Source organism: Callithrix jacchus, chromosome X (assembly GCF_049354715.1).
Source record: "Callithrix jacchus isolate 240 chromosome X, calJac240_pri, whole genome shotgun sequence".
NCBI classification, from domain to species: domain Eukaryota; kingdom Metazoa; phylum Chordata; class Mammalia; order Primates; family Cebidae; genus Callithrix; species Callithrix jacchus.
The window spans coordinates 87,909,470-87,927,260 of record NC_133524.1 but is presented as its reverse complement, the minus strand read 5'-3'; the positions used below and the strand labels follow the sequence as shown (position 1 = coordinate 87,927,260).

At 35.7% G+C, this 17,791-nt stretch overlaps 1 pseudogene across 1 annotated transcript; it reads right to left on the bottom strand.

Annotated features, from left to right (window-relative positions):
- Positions 1–16,535: 16,535 nt before the first annotated feature.
- On the bottom strand, positions 16,536–16,966 carry LOC100385442 (small ribosomal subunit protein eS24 pseudogene; annotated as a pseudogene). Its single transcript, XR_013531735.1, has one exon. The product of XR_013531735.1 is annotated as a small ribosomal subunit protein eS24 pseudogene (transcript).
- Between the last annotated feature and the right edge of the window lie 825 nt (positions 16,967–17,791).

Here is a 17,791-nt window from a genome sequence, read left to right as displayed (position 1 = left end):
AGGTCCCAGTGTGTGTTGTTCTCCACAATGTGTCTATCTGTTCTCATCATTCCGCTGTCATTTATAAGTGAGAACATGCAGTGTTTGGTTTTCTGTTGCTATGTTAGTTTGCTGCGGCTTCCACTTCCACCCATGTCCCTGCAAAGGACATAATCTCATTCATTTTTTGGCTGCATACTATTTCACAGTGTTGATGAACTTTAAGGCTGATTCCATGTATTTACTATTGTGAATAGTGTTGCAGTGAAAATACTTGTACATGTATCTTTATAACATAATGCTTTATATTCCTTTGGGAACATAAAGAATATATCCAGTAATGGGTTTCCTGGATTGAATGGTATTTCTGCTTCTAGGTCTTTGAGGAATCACCACACTGTCTTCCACAATGGCAGAACTAATTTACACTCCCACCAATGGTGTAAAAGCATTCCCTTTTCTCTGCAACACTGCCAGAATCTGTTGTTTCTGGACTTTTTATTAATCGCCTCTCTGACTAGCACGAGATGGTATCTCATTGTGGTTTGGATTTGGATTTCGCTAATAATCTGTGAGGTTATCGTTTTTTTTTTTTCATGTTTGTCAGATGCACAAATGTCTTCTTCTGAGAAGTGTCTGTTCATTTTGTAAATGTCTTTTCTTTTTTAAATGTACTTAAGTTCCTTGTAGATTCTGAATGTTAGACCTTTGTCAAATGGATAGATTGCAAAAAATATCTCCCTTTCTGTAGGTTGTCTGTTCACTCTGATGATAGTTTCCTTTGCTGTGCAGAAACTCTTTGGTTTAATTAGATCCCATTTGTCAAGTTTTGATTTTGTTGCAATTGCTTTTGGGGTTTTCATCGTGAAATCTTTGCTTGTGCCTATGTCCTGAATGTTATTGCCTACATTTTCTTCTACAGTTTTGGGTTTTACATGTAAGTCTTTAATCCATCTTGAGTTGATTTTTGAATATGCTGTAAGGAAGGGGTCCAGTTTCAGTTTTCTGCATATGGCTAGCCAGTTTTCCCAGCATCATTTATTAAGTAGGGAATCCTTTCCTTATTGTTTGATTTCATCAGATTCATTGAGGATTCGATGAGTGTTAGTGTGTGGTCTTATTTCTGAGTTCTTAATTCTGTTTCATTGGTCTAGGTGTGTCTGTTTTTATGACAGTACCATGGTGTTTTGCTTACTGTATCCCTGTAGTATATTTTGAAATCAGGTAGTGTGGTGCCTCCAGCTTTGTTCTTTTTGCTGAGGATTCTCGTGGCTATTTGGGCTCTTTTTGATTACATATAAATTTCAAAATAGTTCTTTTTCTATTTCTATGAAGAATATCAATGGCACTTTAATGGAATAGCATGGAATCTATAAATTACTTTGGGCAATATCACCATTTTCATGATATTGATTCTTTCTATCCATGAGCATAGAATAATTTTCCATTTGTTTGTGCCATTTCTGATTTCCTTGAGGAGTGTTGTGTAGTTCTCCTTAAAGAGGTTCTTCACTTTCTTTCTTAGATATATTCCTAAATATTTTATTCTTCTTGTATCAATTGTGAGTGGGAGTTTATTCAAGATTCAATTCTCTGCTTGCATGTTGTTGGTGTATGGGAATGTTCGTGATATTTGTACATTGATTTTGTGTCCTGAGACTTTGCTGAAGTTGCTTATCAGCATAAGAAGTTTTGGGGCTGATACAGCAAAGTTTTTTAGATATAGAATTATGTCATTTTCAAACAAAGATTATTTGATCTCCGCTCTTCCTATTTGAATATCCTTTATTCTTTCTGTTGCCTAATTTCCCTGGACAGAACTTCCAATACTATGTTGAATAGGAGCGGTGAGAGAGGGCATCTTTGTCTTGTGCCAGATTTCAAGAGGAATGCCTCCAGCTTTTGCCCATTACATATGCTATTGGCTGTGGGTTTGTCATATATGGTTCTTATTCCTTTTGAGGTATGTTTCTTCAACACCTAATTTATTGAGAGTTTTTAACATGATGAGATGTTGAATTTTTTCAAAGGCCTTTATGCATGTATTGAGATAATTATGTGTTTTTTTGTCTTTACTTTTTTATGTGAGGAATTATATCTATTGATTTACGTATGTTAATGCAGCCTTGCATCCCAGGGATGAAGCCAACTTGATGGTGGTGGATAAACATTTTGATGTGCTGCTGGATTTGATTTGCCAGTATTTTACAGAGCATTTTTGTATCGATGTTTATCAGGGATATTGGCCTGAAGTTTTCTTTTTTTGTTCTATCTCTGCCAGGTTTTGGTATCAGTATAATTCTGGTCTCATAAAACGAGTTAGGGAGGAGTTTCTCCTTTTCCATTGTTTGGAATAGTTTCAGTAGAAATGGTACCAGTTTTTCTTAGTACCTCTGGTAGAATTCAGTTGTTAGTCTGTTTGGTCCTAGAATATTTTTGGTTGGTAGGCTATTTATTACTGCTTGAATTTCAGAACAGTTATTGGTCTATTCAGGGATTCAATTTCTTTCTGGTTCAGTCTTTGGAGGGTGTATGCCATTCTCTTAACAATGTCTTTTGTAGAGCAAAACTTTTACATTTTGATGAGGTCCAAATTATCAATTATTTTGTATTTATAAATTGTATTTGTTTATGTCACATCTAACAACTATTTTTCTATCTCAAGTATAAGAATATATTTTCTCAGTTTTATCCTATGACTGTTACAGTTTTATGATTTTAAGTCTGCAATCGATTTTTAGATAATTTTTATGAGGTGTAAGGTATACCTCTAAATATATTCTTCATATGGATATCCAATTATTCTAGAAATCATTTTCAAAGAATTCTCTTGTTTTATCAAACTGCATTTGCCTCTTTGTTAAACTTGATTGAGTATATTTTTGTGGCCCTATTACTTAACTGTCTGTTCTGTCTTATTAATCCATATTTGTATGTTTTTACAAAGCAACACAATCTTGATTACTGTAGCTTAATAGTATGTCTTAGGTACTATGAGTCTTCCAACTTTTACTTGTTTTTCCAATTTGCTTTTCTTCCCAATTCTATCCTAGTTCCTTTGCCTATTTATATAAGTTTTAAAATCAGTTTCTCTATATCTAAGAATATCTTTCACTAGAATTGTGAAATTTTAGTAAATTTATAGATCTATTTGGGAGGATTCAACACCTTAAATATATTGAATATTTCTTCCGTGAATATAGATCTATTTGTTTAGGTACTAGTTGACTTATTTTATAGTTTTAGAAATATAGATAAGGCACGTTTTGTTATATTTATACTAAAGTACTTTCTGGCATAATCATATATGATACTGTGTTTAGATTAGGATATCCAATTTTTGTCTCTATTATGCAGAAATAAAATTGATTTTTATGCATTCAGCTGGTACTTTGTGTTCTTTCTAAATGCACCTGTTAGTTTTAGGAGCTTATTAGGCACAATTTTACCTCTTTTTTTCCAAGATGCAAGTCTTTCATTTCTCTTTTGTGTTTTATTGCACTGCCTAGGGCTTCCAGGACTAGGTTTAGTAGAAATTATGAGAGTGGAGTACTGCCTTGTTCTGAATCTTAGCAAGAAAACGTTCAGCCTCTCACATGAAGCATGATGCACAATTTTTGTAATTGCCCTTAATGACATTGAATATGTTTTCTTGTATTCCTGGCTTGTCACATTTTTAACATGAATAAAGGTTGAGTTTTTTAAAAGTGTTCTTTTCTGCATCATTTGACATAATTATATAATTTTTATATTTAGCTTGTTGATATTGTGTATTGCATTGATTTATTCTCAAATATTGAACCAGACTTACATTCCTAAGATAAATCCCACTTTGCCTTGGTGTGTCATTTTCTTTATATTTTGCTACATTTGATGTCCCATTTTTTGAAGATTTTTGCACCTATGTTTATGAGGTTGATTTATTTGGATTATTTAAATTGTAATCTTTAATCTGAATATGCTAATGTATTTTTTTTCACTTAAATGAGTTGGAAAGGGTTCCCTCTCTTATTTGCTGAAAGAAACGATGTAGAATACATGCTATTTCTTCCTTAAAAATTTGCCACAGAAGCCATCTGGGCTTAGAGTTAAATGTTCTGGAAGGTTTCTAAATATATATTTAACTTTTGAAATAGATTCACAACTATAAGATTTATCTATTTTTCCTTTCATGAGCTTTGATAGCTTGTGCATTTCAAGAAATGTTTTCTTTTCCTAAAAGTTTTAAAATTTGTCTGCAAGGTTTTCTTAGAATTTCTTATTGTTTTTATGTATGTGAGGTCTGTTGCCTGTTGTGATATTCCCTCTTTCATTATTTTTTCTCCTAGATAGGAGGTCTTTCTTTGTAAACCACTCTGGCCTGTAGGAGTGTAGTCATAGCTCACTGCATCTTGAACTCCTAGGCTCAAGTGATTCTCCTGCCTGAGCCTTTCAAGTAGGTGAGGGTGTAGATGTGGATTACCACATTTAACTAATATATATATAGTACATAAATATATATATTATATAAATATATGTGTGTTGTTTATCTATTTATTTATATTTATAGATACAGGGTCTAGTTTCTTATGCTATATATTTTTTGGTCAGTCTTAATATTTTCAATATTATGGGTCTTTTTAAAGAAATAAGTTTTGGTTATTTTTCCCTGTTGATCTATTGCTTTAAATTTCATTGAATTTTACTTTTATCTTTATTAAATCCTTTCCTTTTTTTTAGTTTGGATCAATTTACTCTCTCTTTTCTAGTTTGGTAAGATACAGTTTTAAGCTATTCATTTGGGAAACATTATTTTCTAATACTAGCAAATAATGCAAATTTAATTTTTATTTTAATTATCAAACATGTCTTCTAATATTTTCACTTCCTTTTAAAATTTCACTTTTAAAAATTGGGGTAAAAACCCCATTAACAATTTTAAAGTGCAAAAATCAGTGACATTTAGCAGTGCTACAATGATGTGCAATTACTTATTTTGTTTCAAAGCATTTTAATCACTGCAAAATAAAATCCTGTGCTCGTTAAAATATTTTCTTTTTGATCAATGTGTTAGTTAATTTAGAAGCCTGTGTTTTCTAAATTTACAAATATGTGGGTATTTTCCAAGTAACTTTCTAAAATTGATATCTGATTTAGCTCCACTGTGTTAAGGAAACATACTATGTGTGATTTTAATTATTATATATTTTATCCTTTTTGTTATGTGACTCAGATTATGATACTTCTTTGCATATCTTGTATATGCACTTGTATAGAGGATTTTCTGTTTTTGCTGAGTAGAGTATCATGCTCTATACATATCAGTTACATTATGTCAACTGAAAGTGTTGTTGAGGTATTCTATACTCTTGCCAACTTTCTATCTGCTGATACTACTCATAACTAAGAAGTGATTGTTAAAATTTCTAAGTGTAATTGTGGATTTTTCTAGTTTTCTTTTAATTATTTCAGTTTTTACTTCATGGATTCTGACGTTGTCTTGTTAGGTGAAAGCGTAATTAAGACTGATGTTTCTCCTTGGTGAGCAAACCATTTTGTTTTTATATAATGTCCCACATACCAAGGTTTTTGTTTTTAATTAGTGTTTGCATGACATATTACTTTTCATGATTTTAATAATTTTATTTTATGTGAGTTTCTTACAGGGAGCACATAGTCCTGTTTTGTTTTTCAATCCTCACAATCTTTGTCTTTTAAATGATGTGCTTAGGTCATTTACATTTTAGGTAATTACTTATATGTTTGTACTTAGGCCTATAATTTCATTGTTTGTTTTATCTTTGCATATTCTGTTTCTCATTTCCTTCCATCTTTGGATTATTTATATACTGGCTATTCAACTCTATTTATTTGCATATTTTCTTTAGCAGTTGCTCAAGGCTTCAAATACACATATATTTATTTGTACATGGACAGATACATCAAAGAGGACTTCAAAAAGATCATGGAAAATGATATTTAAAAATAGAAATATGAAGTATAAATTTTATTTCTCAATATAAGCTTCATCAAGTACCCAACAGTTTTGTAAACAATGATATGGGCAATTCATTCAGCTTTAAAGGTCCTGGGAATTTAGCCATGTCAATGCCATCATTCTTTACATTATTAACTGAGAAAAGTATGTGCCCTTTACAGTTTTTCAAGATTAGGAAACAAAAATAAGTCAGATGGTGCCAAATCAAGACTGTATGAGGGATACCCAATAATTTTTTATTGAAACTCTCATAAAAGTTTTCTTATTTGATAAGAATAAGCATAAGAATTATGATAAAGAAAAACTCTCTAGTGAAGCTTTCCCAGGTGGTTTTCTCCTAAACATTTGGCTATCTTTCTCAAATTGCTCTCAAAATAAGCAGATGTTATCAATCTTTGAGCCTCAGAAAGTCAACAAGCAAAATGCCTAGACCATCTTAAAATTCTGTTGCCATAATATTTTTTTATCTGTTCACTTTTACTTCTACTAGAACACTTTCACCTCTTGATAGCCACTGCTTTGATTCTGCTTTGTCTTCAGGATCGTACTGTTAAAGCATGTATCATTTCCTGTTACAAGTCTTTGAATACATGTTTCAGGATCTTGATCCCATTGCTTAACATTACCACTGAAAGCTCTGCTCTTATGTGCAGCTGACCTGGGTGCAATGGTTTTGGCACCCATGAAGTGAAAATTTTGCTGAACTTTAATTTTTATCCAGAATTATGTAAGCTGAACCAATTGCTATGTACATAATTTGGGCTATTATTGCTCCTGTTAATTGTGGGTCCTCTCCAAATAGGGTAGGGTAGGAATAAGATGAATTTGTTTTTTTGGAAATTGATGTGGATGCCTACTGCTGAGGGTTTCACCTTCAACTTTTTTCATCCCTTTTGAAAATGAGTTATTCATTCATTAACTGCTGGTTTCTTTAAGACATTGTCCCAGTAAACTTTTTCTAAAGCATTAATGCCATCATTTTTTCACCCAACCTTCGCCATAAATTTGATGTTTGTTCTTGCTTCAATTTTTGCACAATTCATGTTGCTCTGATGGGAATCATTTTCAAACAGATGTCCTATCCTTCTTATTGCCACAAACTAGTTCCTGTTCAGCCATATTATAACAAGTTAGTATAAGTTTATTTTGGTGCCAAAAACTGTTGAAATCCATGCATATATTTTTATAACACATATTTTCATGAATTTTTAAAACCCTAATACATATTTAAATCTTTTGTGTTTTAAATACGTATTTGAAATATTTCACAATCAATTTAACATTAATATTTTACCACATTAATAAGTTATAGGGACATTTCCACATTTCCACCTTAGAGTTCCCTTAACCTCCCCAACCTTACATCATTTTTGCCATATTTATCATATCTACATACACTGGAAAAGCTAAAATCATACCAATAAAATCATATAATTTTTACTTTAAATTGTCCAACATACTTTAAAAAACTCAAGTGATCTAAAATAGTACATTATATTGACAAATGTTGTTGATACTCCTTCATTCCTGAATTTTTGTTTTTTTTTTTTTCTTTTACCACATGAAGGACTTTCACTAGAATTTCTTCTAAACGGATCTAATGGCAACAAATTCTCTTAGTGTTCCTTCATTTAAGAGTCTTTATTTTGCCTTCATTCTTAATGGATAGTTTTGTTTACTTTTGATTGAAAAATAGAAACTGCATATATTTATGGTATACAAACTCATGTTTTAATATATGTATACATTGTGAAATAGCAAAATCCAGGTAGCAGAGGCAATGCTCCATCTATTAATCATTTTGGGGAGGCAAGAACACAAAAGTCTACTGTCTATGTAATTTCCCAGTATGTTATATTGTTGTTAACTTGTGGTTACCATGAGGTATAATAGTGTCAAACTTATTTCTCCCAATTGAAATTTATGTCTTTTGACAAACATCTCCCCAATCCTCAAAGCTCCCTATGGCTTCTTCTAACCACCATTTTACTCTCTGTTTCTAAGAGTTTGATATTTTTAGATTCTACATATAGGTCAGATAACATGATATTTGTCATTCTGTGACTGGCTTATTTCACTTAACATAATGTTCCACAGATTCATACATATTTTCACAAATGATAAGATTTTCTTTTTCCAAAAGGCTTCATAATATTCCATCGTGCATATATATTGTGTTATGTTTATTGGGTTGATTCCACATCTTGACTCTTGTGAATAATGATATAATAAACACGGATCTCTTTGAGACAGTGTTACTATTTCCTTGGATATGTACCCAGGAAATGAATTGTTTGATCATATGTAAGTTCTATTTTTAACATTTTGAGGAACGTTTATACTGTTTTCCATAATGGGTGTACAAATGTACACTCCCACCAACAGTTTTTAAGGGTTTCCTTTGCTTTGCATCACTGCCATCATTTGTTATCTTTTGTGTTTTTGATGATAGCCAGTCTGTCAAATGTGAGGTGATAACACATTGTGACATTTATTTGCATGAAATAATGATTAGTGATGCTGATCATTTTTTCAAATATCTCTGGCCATTTGCACTTCTTCTTTTGAGAAATGCCAATTCAGTTTCAATTCTTTGCACATAAAACATAAATAATCAGATTGTTTTCTTGCAATGAGGTTGATCTAGTCTTGGTAGGTTGTATGTTTGTAGAAATTTATCAGTTTCTTCTAGGTCCAATGTGTTGGTGTATGTTTATTCATAGTAGTCGCATAATACTTGGTATTTCTGTGGCATCGCTTGTAATGCTTTCTTTTTCATTTTTTATTGCATTTACTTAAGACTTCCCTGTTTTATTGTTGGCTAGCCTAGCTAAGTTTGTTCATTTTGTTTATCTTCTCATAAAATCATCTTTTTATTCTTTTTACAGTCTCCTTTTTGTTTATCTGATATTTACTATTTTATTTCTTCTACCAACTTTGGACTTAGTTGTTCATTTTCTAATTATTTGCTGTCTTTCTTCTTTTTGATGTCAATGTTTATAGTATTAAACTTATCTCATGGAACTACTCTTTTTTGCTGCATTTCATGTGTTTTGAATGCTGTATTTTTATTTTCACTCATCTCAAAATATTTTTAAACTTTTCTTTTAATTTCTTCTTTGAGCCTTTATTTATTTACATGTATATTGTTTAATTTTCATATATTTGTAAATTTTCTAAAATTCCTTTTATTTTTTTTTTAGTTTTAAATCATTGTGATTAGGAAATATACTCGATTTAATTACAATCTTATTAAATTTTAAAAGATTTCTTTGTGGCCTTTTGTGTGACCTGCCCTGCAAATGTTCTGTGTGCACTTGAAAAAAAAGATACTTTATGCTATTGATGAACGAAGTGCTATATATATGTTTGTTAGGTCCATTTGGTCTAAAGTGTAGTTCAAATCCAGTATTTCCTTATTGATTTTGTCTCTGTTCTGTCTATTGTTGAGGGGGGTGTATTAAAATCCTCTCTTTTTGTATTGTAGTCTATCTTTCTATTCAGATTTATTAATATTTGCTTTATATATTTAGATGCTATATTTTTGCATGTACTTATATTTAGTATTATTATAGCTTCTTGATGAATTCAGCCTTTTATTGGTATACAGTGATATTTATTTTGCCTTTTAGCTTTTAACTTAGTCTTTTATTTCTTTATTTTGAACTTTTATTTTAGTTCAGGGGTACAAGTGCAGGCTTGTTATGTAAGTACGTTTGTATCATGAGGATTTGTTTTACAGATTAGTTACTAAGCGTGGTACCTGTGTGAGTGCATTTTCATGCTAGTAAACACATCTGCAAGACTCAGCAATTTACAAAAGAAAAGGTTTAATAAACCTTTTCCATGTGGCTGCAGAAGACTCACAGTTATGGTGAAAAATGGAAAGCATGTCTCACATGGTGGCAGACAAGAAAGGAGAACTTGTGCAGGGAAAATCCCCTTTATAAAACCATCAGATATTATTAGACTTATTCACTATCATGAGAATAGCATGGAAAGACCTGCCCTATGATTTAATTATCTCCCATTGAGTCCTTCCCACAATATGTGAGAATTATGCGAGGTACAATTCAAGATGGGATTTGAGTGGGAACACAGCCAAACCATATTATTCCAACCCTGGACCCTCCCAAATCTCATGTCCTTAGATTTCAAAACTAATAAAGCTTTCCCAACAGCCCTCGAAGACTTAACTCATTTCAGCACTAACTTTAAAAAGTCCACAGTCTAAAGTTTCATCCAAGATAAGTCCAGTCCCTTCTGCCTATGAGCCTGTATAATAGAAGGCAAGTTAATTACTTTCTAGATACAATGGGGGTACAGGAATTGGAGAAATACACCTGTTTCAAATGAGAAAAATTGGCCAAAACAAAGAAGCTACAGGACCCATGCAAGTCCAAAATTCAGTGGGACAGTCAAATTGTAAAGTTCCAAAATGACCTGCTTTGATTCCATGTCTCACATCTGGATCATGCTGATGCAAGTGGTGGGTTCCATGAACTTGGGCAGCTCTGTCCCTATGACTTTGCAGGGTACAGCCTCCTCCCAGCTGCTTTCATGGGCTGGTGTTGAGTGTACAGCCTCCTCCCAGCTTTTCCAGGTTCATGGTGTAAGTTGTAGGTGGATCTACCATTATGGGTTCTGGAGGATGGTGGGCCTGTTTTCACAGCTCCACTAGGCAGTGTCCCAGTGGGGACTCTGTGTGGGGACTCCAACCCTGCATTTCCCTTCTGCACTGCCCTACCAGAGGTTCTCCATGCAGACTCCACGTCTGCAGCAAACTTTTGCCCAGACATCCAGACATTTCCATCCGTCCTCTGAAATCTAGGAAGATGTTCCCAAACCCCAATTCTTCACTTCTGTGCACTTGTAAGCTCAACACCATGTGGCAGCTGCCAAGACTTGGGGCTTGCATCCTCTGAAGCCACAGCCTGAGCTCTATGTTGGCCCTTTTTAGCCATAGCTGGAGCAGCTGAGACACAGGGCACCAAGCCCCTAGGCTGCACACAATATGGGGGACCCTAGGAAAGGCCCAGAAAACCATTTTTTCCTCCTAGGCCTCCAGGCCTGTGATGGTTGGGGCTTCCATGAAGACCTCTGACATGTCCTAGAGATGTTTTCTCCATTGTCTTGGTGATTAACATTAGACTGTTAGTTATGAATGCAAATTTCTGCAGCTGGTTTGAATTACTCTTCAGAAAATTAAATTTTTTAACTGTCAGTCTGTACATTTTTCAAGCTTTTATGCTCCGCTTCTCTTATAAAACTGAATGCCTTTAACACCCATTCAAGTCACCTCTTGGATGCTTTGCTGCTTATAAATTTCTTCCACCAGATTCCCTAAATAATCTCTCTCAACTTCCAAGTTCCACAAATCTCTAGAGCAGAGGCAAAGTGCCACCAGTCTCTTTGCTAAAACAATAAAAGAGTCACCTTTTCTCTAGTTTCCAGCAATTTCTTCATTTCCATCTGAGACCACCTCAGCCTGGATTTTATCATCCGTATCATTATCAACATTTTTGTTAAAGCCATTCAGTAAATGTCTAGGAAGTGCCAAACTTTCCCACATTTTCCTGTCTTCTGAGCCCTCCAAACTGTTTCAACATCTGCCTATTACCCAGTTACAAATTCGCTTCCACATCTTCAGGTATCTTTACAGCAGCACTCCCCTATTGGTACCACCAATTTTCTGTATTAGTCCATTTTCATGCTGCTGAAAAAGATATACCTGAGACCAGGCAATTTACAAAAGATATATATATATATATATATATATATATATATATATTTTTTTTTTTTTTTTTTTAGACGGAGTTTCGCTCTTGTTACCCAGGCTGGAGTGCAATGGCATGATCTCGGCTCACTGCAACCTCCTCCGCCTCCTGGGTTCAGGCAATTCTCCTGCCTCAGCCTCCTGAGTAGCTGGGATTACAGGCATGTGCCACCATGCCCAGCTAATTTATTTTTTTGTATTTTTAGTAGAGACGGGGTTTCACCACGTTGACCAGGATGGTCTTGATCTCTTGACCTCATGATCCACCCGCCTTGGCCTCCCAAAGTGCTGGGATTACAGGTGTGAGCCACCGCGCCTGGCCCAAAGAAAGAGATTTAATGGACTTATGGTTCCATATGGCTGTGGAGGCCTCACAATCCTTGCAGAAGGTAAGAGGCATGTCTCACATGGCAAGAGAGAAGAGATTACTTGAGCAGGGAAATTCCCTTTTATAAAACCATCAGATCTCATGAGATTTATTCACTATCAAGAGAATAGCATGGGAAAGACATGTCCCTCCTATTCAATTATATCCCATGGCACTCCTTCCACAACAAATGGGAATTATGGGAGCTACAGTTAGAGATGAGATATGGGTGGGGTCACAGTTAAACCATATCAGTACACATTGGTTATTTTCTGTGATCCTCTCCCTTCTCTCACCCTTCACCATCAAAAAGTCCCCAGTGTTTGTCCCCCTCTGTGTGTCCATGTTTTATTATCATTTAACTCCCACATATAAGTTAGAACATGTAGAATTTGGTTTTTGGTTCTTTTCTTGGGTTTGCTAAAGATACTGGCCTCCAGTTCCATCCATGTTCATGCAAAGGATGTGATGTAATTTTTTATGGGTACATAGTATTCTATGATGTGTATGTACCACATTTTCTATATCCAGTCTACCATTAAAGGGCAAAAATCACTAGCATTTCCATACACTAACAACAGCCAAGCCAAGAGCCACGTCAGAAATCAACTCCCATTCACAATTTCCGCAAAACTAAAATGCCTAGGAATACAGCTGACCAGGGAAGTGAAAGATCACTACAAAGAGAACTATACCACTTCTCTAAGAAATCAGGAAGGACATAAACAAATGAAAAAACATTTCATGCTCACTGTAATGAAGAATCAATATCCTTGAAATGACCATTCTGCCCAAACAATTTATAGATTTGATGCTATGCCTATTAAACTACCATTGAGATTCTTCACAGAACTGAAAAAAAAACTCATTTTTAAATTTATATGAAACCAAAAAAGAGCCTAAATAGCCAAGACAATTATAAGCAAAAATAAAAAAGCTGGAGACATCATCCTGTCTGGGAGAACTGATATTCCTTTCACTGTGGCATAATATGAGTAGTCAGTTGACTTTGTTTATAAATAGTTTCAGAGGGCATGGCTTTGTGCAGTGTATTTATTTGTACCTTATTTCCTTTGATTTCACAAAGAGGCATAATAGCAAAGTATTTCTGGTGTTGTAGTTTGGGTTGTGACCCAGTAGATAGTGCTTAAGTGTGATGGCCTGATGATAGACTTTTACTAAGCGATATGGCTTCTCTGTATTTCCTCATGTTTGTAGCTATGCTCAGAGACTGTAGCTATCCTCTCACACTCGAAGTCTGGCCACAGACCTCAGTTTGGCATTTTTTAGGTTGTGTACTGCAGCTCTCAGGTGAGTTCAGACTTTTTGTTTTTCCACAGGCTGGGGGCAGCAGAGGCAGGACCTTGGCATTGGCAGTGTCAGGGGACTTGTCACTTGTTTCTGGGAGCTCCACACAAGAAAAATGCAGAGCTGCTTCTGATTAGAATGACAGATGGGGAGGGGAACTGCATTCCAGACCCAAGCTTGGGGGATCTCCCTAATGAAAAATAGGGTTAATGGGAAGCTCACAGGGAGGTAGTCTAGCCTCCACTCTGTAAGGTGGCTGTGGCATGTCACATGTATGAGTAAAGCACTCAGGTTCTTTTTTTTCCTTCCCCAGAGAAGTGGCAGCAGGATCAGGTACTGCAGCTGGGGCAGTGGCAGAGGGACTATCAGTTGCTTCTGGAAACTCTGCCCTAGAGAGACACAGAGCCATTGCTAATGGGAATGTTCAGCTGAAAGTGGGGCAGCTGCACTGCAGGCCCAAGCTAAAATTTCTGCCTGGTGAAGAGCTGGAGTTTGGGTGTTAACAGCAGAGACTGGCCTCTTCCATATAGGGCAACTTCAGCATTCAGTCAATGTCCTTGCTGACTCCTCAGCCCAGGGACAGGAAAGGTGGGTATTTCTGTGGCACCAATGGCAAAAAGTCAGTTGGTTTTCTCTGGGAATTCCACTCCAGAGAAACACAGAGCTGCAACCATCTGAAGTGATTAGGTGGGTGTGAGGTGGCTGCACTGGAAGCCCAGGTCAGAAGGCCCTGCCCAGTGAGAAGTAGCAAGAGCAGGGACCCATGCAGAAAACAACCAGCCCACTGTTCTGTATGGCAGCAGCAGTGGGAAGGAGGCCTGCAGCAATTCTCAGGCTTTTCACTGGTTCCCCAAGCTGAGGGCAGTAAGGACAGGAGATGCCTGGCAGTGGCAATTGTAGCAAGCCTGTTAGTTACCTCCGAAAACTCTGTTCTAGCTTGTAGAGCCGCTACCAGCAAGAGTGTTCATATTTATAAGTTATTCTTAGTGTTTCAAGTATAATAATAGGATATTTTAGGTTTTTTTTAAACTTGTATTTTAGCGATACATACAGAAAAAATTACAGATAAAATAACATAGGAGGAAGTGCCAAGATGGTTGACTATAAGCAGCTAGTATGCACCACTGTCACAGAGAGGAGATAGAGTGGTGAGTAAACATTAGCCCTAGTGTTCAAGTGGATTGTCCAGGAGGCTATGTTGGAATTCCTCACGGAAGCAATAATGCCCCACACAGGACAGAGGGGAGTGAGGCTGCCCACCTGAGATTGGCATGGAACAAGGGGAGGCTCCCCATTGTGGGGAAAGGGTAAGTGAGTGAGACGCCTAAGGGACACATACTTCTGCCTCAAACCTTTGCTATCTTAGGCATAAGAGATCCGACCTGACCCCCTGGACCCCCAAACAAACATGGAGAGATTGCTGCAAGGAGACTGGGCAGAGTCACTTCTCAAAAGGTTTTCATTTATCTTATTTGGTTACTTTTAAAATAACTTTTTAGTTCATAGCCAAATAATATCAACCCATTTGATTGTAGATGTATATTCCAAGTCTTCAAATATTTACCTTCTCTCTCCATCTCCTTTTTCTCACTCCCTCCTTCCTCTATCCTTCTCTTTTTCTCTTGTTTTACTGAAGTAACCCAGTTGTTTTTGTTGAGTTTTCCAATGTCTAAAGTTAGCCTGCCTTCTATTTCTTGTCATTTATCACACACACAGGCGTTATATTTAGCTATATTTATAGGGCAAGCACAGCTACACAACAGGGGCATTATGTGAACAAAACACTCACTTTTTCTCAACTAGTACTTGGCAACACTGAGGAACTGAGTGCACAGAAAAGGCAGAGAAATTGCTTGATTCTTTGTCTTCATTAAAATCCACAATTTCAAAATAATGAGGTAGTGCCTAACACCCTCCACAAGTGAACAATGAGGCATTTATCTTTTATTTTTTTTAAATTTACTAACAAATAGATTGGACAATATTTGACATACTTAAATATCTTTCAATTATTACTCTTTTTGATAGTTCAGAGAACTTTTAATGTTCGTCCAGTGGGAATGTATTCAGGTTGGCTCTTAAGGCCTTTTTAAAATATAACTCCAGTAGTTTTTGATGATTTCTGGGACTTCTGGAATGACAAGGTATTTCAGGTTCACCTCTTGCACTCTGTGCCCAGAGCCTAAGTAGTTTAGAGTCTACACAACACACCTATGCTATCTTCTCTTTATTTTGCTACCATAACTCAACAATCTCCTATGTGGTCTTTCATTTTTTTCAATGACTCAAGAATTCTTCAGAATCTTCTTTTTACTTCTTTCTATGTTATTATCCCTGGGAACTAAAACAGGTCATGCTCATAAACCCTGTAACATTTATACCACTTAGTTAATTTTTAAAATATTACTACCTATTTCTTTATATTTTACTTCTGACACTACACAGATAGAACTTTTATTTTCATGCTATTCACAGTCTCTCTATCTGTAAGGTTTTCAATCAATTTTTCATGATTCCTACATCACATTATCAGCCTTACAGCCTTCGTTTTTATTCCTCAGGGAGATTTTCCCAAGCCACTTTTTTTGTCTTAAATTCCCAATCTGACCTGTTTTCATCACTTGTAACAGGTAATTCTCCTACAACTTTTCTGAGACAACATATTTGTGCATCAGTGTTTTCAGCACACCTCCATTACAGCATCTCCGTCCATTTACCCCTAATATGCTCTTTTCTTTTCTGTCTCTGAGGAATAATTGGACGTACACATTGTGAACATTAATTATGTTCTCTTGTTCCTCTCTGTTTTCACTTCCTTCAGGATCTACTTTATCAATTAACAACTATTTGGCTTACCCTGTTAAACTTTTCTTTCTTTCTTTCTTTTTTTTTTTTTTTTTGAGACGGAGTTTTGCTCTTGTTACCCAGGCTGGAGTGCAATGGTGCGAACTTGGCTCACCGCAGCCTCCGCCTCCTGGGTTCAGGCAATTCTTCTGCCTCAGCCTCCTGAGTAGCTGGGATTACAGGCACGAGCCAACATGCCCAGCTAATTGTTTGTATTTTTTTTTTTAAGTTTTTAGTTTATTAATAAGCTTCTCGTGAAAAATCCACAACGGCCATAGATAACATCATTGCGGCACCTTTTACTCCTTCGGCTTTTTGCCAGCACCAACCTTGGCCTTTGCAGTCCCCCTGACTTTCTTCATTCTGTTCTTGCGTTCCTTTCGTTGCTTTCTTGAGGTCTTCTTCTTCTCATACAGGCCATGTCTTGCAAGTCTATGTTTGGGTTCATTTTTCTTTGCATAATCCAGGGAATCATAAATCATGCCAAAGCCAGTTGTCTTGCCACCACCAAAATGAGTTCTGAATCCAAATACAAAAATGACATCCGGTGTGGTCTTGTACATTTTAGCTAGTTTTTCCCGAATTTCTGTCTTAGGCACTGTTGCCTTCCCGGGGTGAAGGACATCAATGACCATTTGTTTCCTCTGAAGTAGTCGGTTGGTCATGAACTTTCTAGTGCGGATAGTTACTGTGTCGTTCATGATGGCGGCCTATCGTTTGTATTTTTAGTAGAGACAAGGTTTCACCTTGTTGACCAGGATGGTCTCCATCTCTTGACCTCGTGATCCACCCATCTCGGCCTCCCAAAGTGCTGGGATTACAGGCTTGAGCCACTGTGCCCGGTCCAAACTTTTTCAAATACTGATTATTTTTAGGAACATTTCCTATGGTTTCACGACACTGCACTAGCCATGTTCTCCTTCCACTTCACAGTTGTTTCACATTTGATGCCTAATTCTTCTGCTTTCTAACTATAATTATTAACCAAGGCATGACTTTGGTCAATTGCTTTATATCCTTTATGTTTTATAGTTTTATCTAACAGATGAGTATTTTATGTTTAACAGAACAGGCTCTGGATCGAGAGAATTGGAGCTTGAATACTTGGGATCCATTATTTTCTATATGTAAAACATTGGCCTAGCTACTGATTCTCTCTCTGCTTGAGATTTTTTAAAATCTACTGTCAAATAGAGATAACAGCTATTATTACATTAAAGGGTTAAGATTAACATTATATGAACCAATACATTTAAAGTGCTTATAGCAATATATTAATGCATAGTAAATAATTACTTAACCATTAGTAACAAAGCAAAAAAGTAGAGTTAGGGGCTGTGACTCATGCCTGTAATCCAAGCACTTTGGAAAGTCAAGAGAGGAGAACTGTTTGAAGTGAAGAGTTCCAAAAAATGTAAAAAGGAGTGTGGCGATGATAATATCACACAGAATATGGCAAACACAATATAATAAGTATTAAAACGTTATACAGAAGGGGAAGAAGTAGTAAAGAGGAAAATCAAACTCTATTCTGGGATTA